The sequence below is a fragment of the Macaca mulatta genome, chromosome X (genome assembly GCF_049350105.2).
Source record: "Macaca mulatta isolate MMU2019108-1 chromosome X, T2T-MMU8v2.0, whole genome shotgun sequence".
Taxonomy (NCBI): domain Eukaryota; kingdom Metazoa; phylum Chordata; class Mammalia; order Primates; family Cercopithecidae; genus Macaca; species Macaca mulatta.
This window is the reverse complement of record NC_133426.1, coordinates 84,946,314-84,954,947: the sequence shown is the minus strand read 5'-3', so window position 1 is coordinate 84,954,947 and position 8,634 is coordinate 84,946,314. Positions and strand designations below refer to the sequence as shown.

Here is an 8,634-nt window from a genome sequence, read left to right as displayed (position 1 = left end):
AGACCAATAAATAGAACAGAATAGAAAGCAAAGAAATAATGCCACACACATACAACAAAATTGACAAAAACAAGCAATGGGGAAAGGTCTCTCTATTCAATAAATGGTTCTGGGATAACTGTCTACCCATATGCAGATGACTGAAACAGGATTTCTTCCTTACACTATATACAAAATCACCTCAAGGTGGATTAAAGACTTAAATGTAAAACCTAAAATATATAAAAACCCGAAAGACAACCTAGACAATACCAGTCTGAACATAGAAACTGGCAAAGATTTCATGATGAAGATGCCAAGAGCAATTGTAACAAAAACAAAAATTAACCAATGGGACCTGATTAAACTAAAGAGCTTCTGCATAGCAAAATAAACTATCAACAGAGTGAACAGATACCCTACAGAATAGCATAAAATATTTGCAAACTATGCATCCAGCAGAGATCTAATATTCAGCATCTATAAGGAACTTAAACAAATATATGAGAAACAAATAACTCCATGAAAAAGTTGGCAAAATATCTAAACAAATATTTTTCAAAATAAGTCATACATGTGGCCAAAAGGCATATGAAAAATGCTCAACATCACTAATTATTAGATGAATGCAGATCAAACCCACAATGAGATATCATCTCACACCATTCAGAATGGCTAGTATTAAAAGGTCAAAAAATAACAGATGCTGGCGATATGGTGAAAAAAAGGAAAGCTTATACACTGCTGGTGGGAGTGTAAGTTAGTTCAGCCATTGCAGAAAGCAGTTTGGTGATTTCTCAAAGACTTAAAATAGAATTACCATTTGACCCAGCTATCCCATTATTGGGTATAAGAATCATTCTACCATAAAGACACATGGATATGTTGTTCATTGTGACACTATTCACAATAGCAAAGTCATGGAATCAACCTAAATATCCATCAACAGCAGACTGGGTAAAAAAATGTGGTACATATACACAACGGATTATTATACTGCCATAAGAAACAATGAGATAATTTCCTTTGCATCAACATGGATGGAGCTAGAGGCCATTATCCTTAGTGAACTACCACAGGAAAACCAAATACTGCATGTTCTCACTTATAAGTGGGAGCTAAACTTTGCATACATGTGGACACAAAGAAGGAAACAACGGATACTGGGGCCTACTTAAGCGTGGAGTTGGGGAAGAGAGAGAGGATTGAAGACTACCTATCGAGTACTATACTTATTACCTGGGTGACAAAATAATCTGTACACCAAACCCCCATGGCGCATTATTTACCTATATAACAAACTTGCACATCTAAGCCTAACATAAAGATTAAAAATATAAATTGAGTTTCAAGCAAGGAACGAGGCAGGTTCCACATGTGAGTTTTCTGCCACTATTTCACTGTACTTTTGTTGAGAGAGCAGCAAAGCTTCTCTCCTGTCTCAAGATTCAGCTTCTACCCCTCCTGTTGTATTTTCCTCCTTCTTACTTAAATTATAGCGATTCATAAATATTTCACTGTAAAGGGGCTGAATGATTAAGCACGTCAGCTTCATCAGTATCAAAGGCCTTGTAATAATATCCCAAATAGCTCAAATTTGATGAGCATTGTGTAAATGCTTTACGTGTATTTGTTTTGTTTAATCCTACAAAACCCTTATAAGGAAGGCACTGTTATTATCTTCCCATTTGGCAGATGAAGACGTCAAGTCACAAAATGGATAAATAGCAGTAAAAGTAGCTGAGCCAGGACTGAACCTAGACAATCTGGCTCCAGAACCTGCATTTGTAATCACTAAGATATACCATGCTTCAAAATAGAAAATTATATCAGCATTAGAAAGTGTAATAAAAATCACCCGCTCTCTTCCCTCTCTTATCTCCAAATCGGGAGGATTCAGCTGAAATGCTACCTCCTATACTCAGTCCCAGCAAGAAGTCATTATTTCCATTTATAGACCTCTCTAAAGGCACTTTTCATTTTCAACCTGGAGTATAGGACTGTATGAAAACAAAGGCCAAGATGTCGTATATCTGCTCTATTTATTTTCTACCTCAGCCACAATTAGCACATTACCTTAAATATTATGGTTGTTCATTAAATTCCTGTTAAGTGAATTTATTGGATAAAATGGGATAACATATAAATTGATGAATGACAGTTATCTCTCTCTAGACCATATGATTTTTTCATCCCTCACAATGTCATGCACAAGTAGAAACTTAGTACTTCTTGAAACTGTTGAAAAATTTCTAAATTCCTATACTCAATGAGTACTCTCTCAGAAGTGGAAAAGCATACTGACTACTCTATAAAATTTATCTGGAGGCCACCTCCATGCAGAGTCAACACTAAGCAGGGGTAAGAATCATGAAACAATGAAATCTGGAAGTATATTCTTCATGTTAATATTTTCCCTATCTCCCAAATCTGTTAAAACTTCAATAATAACAATAACAATAATGTCAGCAAATATAATTTTAACAGTTACCATGTATTTAATATATTCTCTTTTCCAAACACAATTCATCATCTTATTTAATTCTTATTACAACTCTGTGAGGTATTTTTATTTCTAATTTACAAATAAGGACAATCAGGCTCAGGGGTTTAAATGACTGACTTAATGTCACACAGCTCGTAACTGACAGACCTGGGATTCAAACCAAGATCTCTTTGATTCTAAAGCCTGGGCTCTTTCTACTTCATCTAATATATTTCTAAACTGACTCATGAGGCTTTTTATTCTCTTGTCTAACATACTACCCAAATACAGATTTTGTAGGCACAGCACCAAATTTTATCTTTTTTTTTTTTTTTTTTTTTTTTTCCAGATAGCATGGTTGTATGTAAGATCTCAGACACAGGATCAGGCAGATCTGAGTTTGAATACAAGCTCCATCACTAATAAGTTATATATCTTTGGACAAGTGTATTAGTCCGTTTTCACACTGTTATAAAAAATACCTGAAACTAAGTAACTTACACAGAAAAGAGTTTTAATTGGCTCATGGTTCCTCAGGCTGTATAGGAGGCATGGGTGGGGAGGCCTCAGAAAACTTTCAGTCATGGTGAAAGGGGAAGCTAGCATGTCTTGCACAGTCACAGCAGGAGAAAGAGAGAGAAGGGGAAGGTGCTACACACTTTTAAATAACCAGATCTCATGAGAACTCACTCTCTTGAGAACAACAAGGGGGAAATCCACGCATACCCATGATTCAATCACCTCCCACCAGGCCTCTCCTGTAACATTGTGGATTACAATTTGACATGAGATTTGGACTGGAACACAAATCCAAACCATATCAACAAGTTACTTATCCTCTCTGAGTCTCAATTTTCTCATCTGTTAAAGGGGATTAAAACTAGTACCCACTGGGCTATTGTGAGGAAAAATGAGACAATGCATATAAAGACCTCAGAAATAATAATTACTCAGCAAAGGTTACTAATCTTTGCTTTTTCAAAAATACCCTTGCTTGTTTGTCATAATTATACCACATATTGATAATCTGTCAACTTTTTTGATATGGAGGAGATAAAAGAACACTGGTAACTGTTGACTCTTTCAAGCCAAGGATAAAAGTAAACATAATCAACTCTGGTGAATGGGAAAATGGAGACATCACTGCAGCACTCTTCACAATACCAAAACACAGGAGTCGAGCACAGTGGCTCATGCCTGTAATCCCAGCACTTTGAGAGGCTGGGTTGGGAGGATTGCTTGAGCCCAGAAATTTGAGATCAGCCTGGGCAACTAAGTGTGGCCCTGTCTCTCTATTTAAAAAAATAAACAGTAAAAAAGCATGAAATTGACCTAAATGCCCATCAGTGGTAGACTGGGTAAATAAAATGTGGTGCACATACATAGAATACTATGCAGCCATAAAAAAAGAATAAAACCATGTGATTTGCAGCAACATGGATGAAGCTGGAAGACATTATCCTAAAGAAACTAACAGAGGGACAGAAAATGAAAGACCACATGTTGTCACTTATAAGTGGGAGTGAAACATTGAGTATATACAGACACAAAGAAGGGATCAACAGACACTGGGGCTTACTTGAGGGTGGAGGGTGAGGATGAAAATACTACCTATCAGTATTATGTTTATTCCCTGGGTGACAAAATTATCTGTGCACCAAACTCCCATAACATGTAATTTATCCATAAAAAAAAAACCTGCACATGTACCCCGATCCTAAAATAAAAGTTAAAAAAAAAATCATTATGTCAAGAAGATATCTTTATGTGTATGTTCATCACAGCACTATTCACAATAGCCCAGATGTAGAATCAACCTAAATGTCCATCAATAAATGAATGGATAAAGAAAATAGTTGATGCACACAATGGAATACTATTCAGCCATTAAAAAGCATAAAATAATGTTTTATGCAGCAACATGAATGGAACTGGAGGCCATTATCTTACATGAAACTCTGGATTCTTAGAGCGTTAGCATAAGTATCAAATAAGTTGGGTTCTAGTCCTGGCTCTCCAACTTACTAGCTGAGTTATTTTGTTAAATTCTTTAACCTTTCTGTGTCACAGACTTCTTCAACTAAAATACTTTTTTACAATTTAAAATATTATGGTGTAAAAAATATGTTACACTTAAATAGAATTTCTAATTTATAAAATGTATTTCCGTTTTCTCTCATTTGTTCCTTATAACATCCCTGGGGGATGCTGGGGAGGTGTTTCTACTGTGTTTGAAAAAATTAGAGGCAGTACCTAAGCTGGAGCGGGGTAGAGGCGGGCCGGCACCCACTTCTGACCTCCGGTGCTGCCGGCCTCAAGATCAGGCATGGCCCAGAACTTGAAGGACTTGCCGGGACGGCTGCCCGCAGGGCCCCGGGGCATGGGCACGGCATTGAAGCTGTTGCTGGGGGCCGGCGCTGTGGCATACGGTGTCCGCGAATCCGTGTTCACTGTGGAAGGCGGGCATAGAGCCATCTTCTTCAATCGGATCTGTGGAGTGCAGCAGGACACTATCCTGGCCGAGGGCCTTCACTTCAGGATCCCCTGGTTGCAGTACCCCATTATCTACGACATTCGGGCCAGACCTCGAAAAATCTCCTCCCCTGCAGGCTCCAAAGACCTACAAATGGTGAATATCTCCCTGAGAGTGCTGTCTCAACCCCAATGCTCAAGAGCTTCCTAGCATGTACCAGTGCCTAGGGCTGGACTACGAGGAACGAGTGCTGCCGTCCATTGTCAACCAGGTGCTCAAGAGTGTGGTGGCCAAGTTCAATGCCTCACAGCTGATCACCCAGCAGGCCCAGGTATCCCTGTTGATCCGCTGGGAGCTGACAGAGAGGGCCAAGGACTTCAGCCTCATCCTGGATGATGTAGCCATCACAGAGCTGAGCTTTAGCCGAGAGTACACAGCTGCTGTAGAAGCCAAACAAGTGGCCCAGCAGGAGGTCCAGCGGGCCCAATTCTTGGTAGAAAAAGCGAAGCAGGAACAGCGGCAGAAGACTGTGCAGGCCGAGGGTGAGGCCGAGGCTGCCAAGATGCTTGGAGAAGCACTGAGCAAGAACCCTGGCTACATCAAACTTCACAAGATCCAAGCAGCCCAGAATATCTCCAAGACGATCGCCACATCATAGAACCGTATTTATCTCATGGCTGACAACCTCATGCTGAACCTACAGGATGAAAGTTTCACCAGAGGAAACTTTGGTGACAGCCTCATCAAGGGTAAGAAATGAGCCTAGTCACCAAGAACTCCATCCCCAGAGGAAGTGGATCTGCTTCTCCAGTTTTTGAGTAGCTAGCCAGGGGTCCAGCACAGCCCTACCCCGCCCCAGTATCATGCGATGGTCCCCCACATCAGTCCCCTGAACCCTTCTTTGATTAAGAAAGACTGAAGACCAGCCCCTTTTCTGGGGAATTACTTTCCTCCTCCCTGTGTTAACTGGGGTTGTTGGGATGTTGTGTGACTTCTCAGTGATTTCCTACAGTGTTGTTCCCTCCCTCAAGGCTGGAAGGAGATAATCACCAACCCAGGAATTCCCAATAAATTTTTACTACTTAACCTGAAAAAAAAAAAAAGAAAAAATTAGAAAACTATGGCCCAGAAAAATTAGAGGATTTGCTTAAGGTTGAACGTCCTTTCCACCACACCATGTTGAATTTTAAACTGAGGCTTTATGGTCAGTTTAATAATCTACTTTTTAAAATCCAGACATCCACGCTAACATCCGTGGAAGGAAACCAAATTTAACATGGGATGTTTTCATTTACCATTAGTAAAAATAATTATGAAACTTCATGGACAAATTTGAGCATGCCTTTATGAGTACAAACTTCTGAACCTAGTTGAAACGGCCCACCCAAACCATATAGTCTCAGCCTGTTGTCTCATTGCACAAATAAAGACTTGAATAAAAGGAGGTTAAAAACCTAAATGAAAGCAAAAAATATGAGGTTAATCCTGTTACTTAAGACGTAGCCAAAAATCAATAGTAGGTCTAGCATTAGTGAGTTGTAGTCTAAATCCCACATATTTGGCAAAATCCATCATTTTATTTCCAACCTATGTCAAGGCACTTGGCTACAGGGAGTTCTTTCAGTTTTATAATTGCAGCAACTTTTAATCATAACAAGTTAAAGTATAAAGAGGCTCATTATTCTGCTTATAAGATAATCCTACTTTATTTTACTATATTGAGAACTCAGAGAAAATATGGTGATAACTATGAGCAAAGGCAAAGAAAAGCACTATCCAAAGTTATCTGTTGTCCATTGAACAGCTAACTCAATTCATTTTCTTCCAAAATCAGCAGCACAACATTTTTACTCTCCTATAACTATTGAAAATCATAGTTTCTATCAAAACTGACCCAATAGAAGTACATGGTGTTTCTCCTATTGTTTAATTTCAGAAGAAGTATTTAGTATGCTGTCAACATTTCCCTTTGAGAGTCAATGCAAATTTGTTCTCCTTTTGCTTCCTCTGAATATTGAAAAGTGAGCTCCAATGCTATAAAATTTTTCCTGAGTTCATGTCGTTGTGACAGGGGTCTGCATTTTCTCAGGAAAGGAAATACATTCCCTAAGGAAAAACAAAAATGAATTTCTCCTTAAGGAAGAAACAAACAAGATCAGGGCATGTCATCAATTGATGACAACGACATCTCTCTGGAAATACCTTGTTAACATTCTGTTAAAATCATAGGCACCTCTCAAGAGTCTTAACAGTTTCTGAATCTTTAGATAGTGTGTATTTTGTGACAACTCTTCCGTCAAAATCAAAAAACAACTGAAATTTATTCTCCAATGCTCTTTCTTCTTCTCTCATTAATATATTTCTCTAACATCTCACATTTAGTTTGCACCTTTTTTGGAAGTGTCAAGAATGGGAAAGAGTTTTTAGAAAAGAAGAGAGATGAAATTCACAGACATACTCAAATCACTCCAGTTCTGGGAATGCCTCAGATAATGAATCTCACACCTTGATATGTGTCAAACATAATACAAAAATGGCTTCAAATAAGGGGTATTTTTGGCTTATTGGCATTGTAGGTTTCATAAATATTGTTGCTTTCATAAGTATAGAAGAAAGTTCAAAGATCTAAATTCTGAGCTAATTTATATTGGTAAGCCTTTGAAGTTCCATAGCAACAGCTATAGATATAGATATGATAAAAGTTGATATTCATTTCACTGACAAACCTAACCCCTCATTCATAAGAAATGAGATCATTTTAAGACGTAACTCAATCCCAAACAAATCTGGCATTCACTTGCAAAGTCCATCATTGACTTTTTGCAATCCCCATTCAAATGTTTTCATTTACGCTGTTTTGTTGGTGGTGGTGGTGGTGTATTGTGTTTGCTTGTATTTTTTGTTTTTTTTTTCTATGTGATCCTCTTCAGAGTTTTTTTGTTTGTTTGCTTGTTTGTTTGTTTGTTTGTTTTTATGAGATGGAGTTTCACTCTGCCACCCAGGCTGGAGTGCAGTGACTGTATCTCCACTCACTGCAAGCTCCGCCTCCCGTGTTCATGCCATTCTCCTGCCTCAGCCTCCCAAGTAGCTGGAACTTCAGGCACCTGCCACCACACCCAGCTAATTTTTTGTATTAGGGACAGGGTTTCACTGTGTTAGCCAAGATGGTCTCAATCTCTTGACCTCGTGATCCGCCCTCCTTGGCCTCCCAAAGGGCTGGGATTACAAGCGTGAGCCACCGTGCCCGGCCTAGAGTTTTCTTAAAGTGCATAAAGCAGAAAGAAAGATATTTGAGCATAAGAGATTTTTATTATCTTTTATTTTTAAAACTTGTTTGTTTTGGATTCAGGGAGTACATGTGCATGTTTGTTGCATGGGTGTTTTGTATGATGCTGAGGTTTGGGCTTCAATTGAACCTGTCACCCAAATGCTACATATAGTAACTAATAAGTAGTTTTTCAACCCTTGTTACCCTCCCTCACTCCCCCCTTTTAGAGTCCTGAGTGTCTCTTGTTCCAATGTTTATGTCTGTATATACCCAATGTTTAGCTCCCACTCATCAATGAGAACATGGGGTATTTGGTTTTATGTTTCTGCTATAATTTGCTTAGGGTAATTTCCTCCAGCTTCCATGTTGCTGCAAAAGACATTATTTCATTCTTTTTATGGTTGCATAGTACTCCATGGTGTATATGTA

At 38.7% G+C, this 8,634-nt stretch overlaps 1 pseudogene; it reads left to right on the top strand.

Annotated features, from left to right (window-relative positions):
* Positions 1–4,790: 4,790 nt before the first annotated feature.
* On the top strand, positions 4,791–5,812 carry LOC707069 (prohibitin-2 pseudogene; annotated as a pseudogene).
* Positions 5,813–8,634: the final 2,822 nt, after the last annotated feature.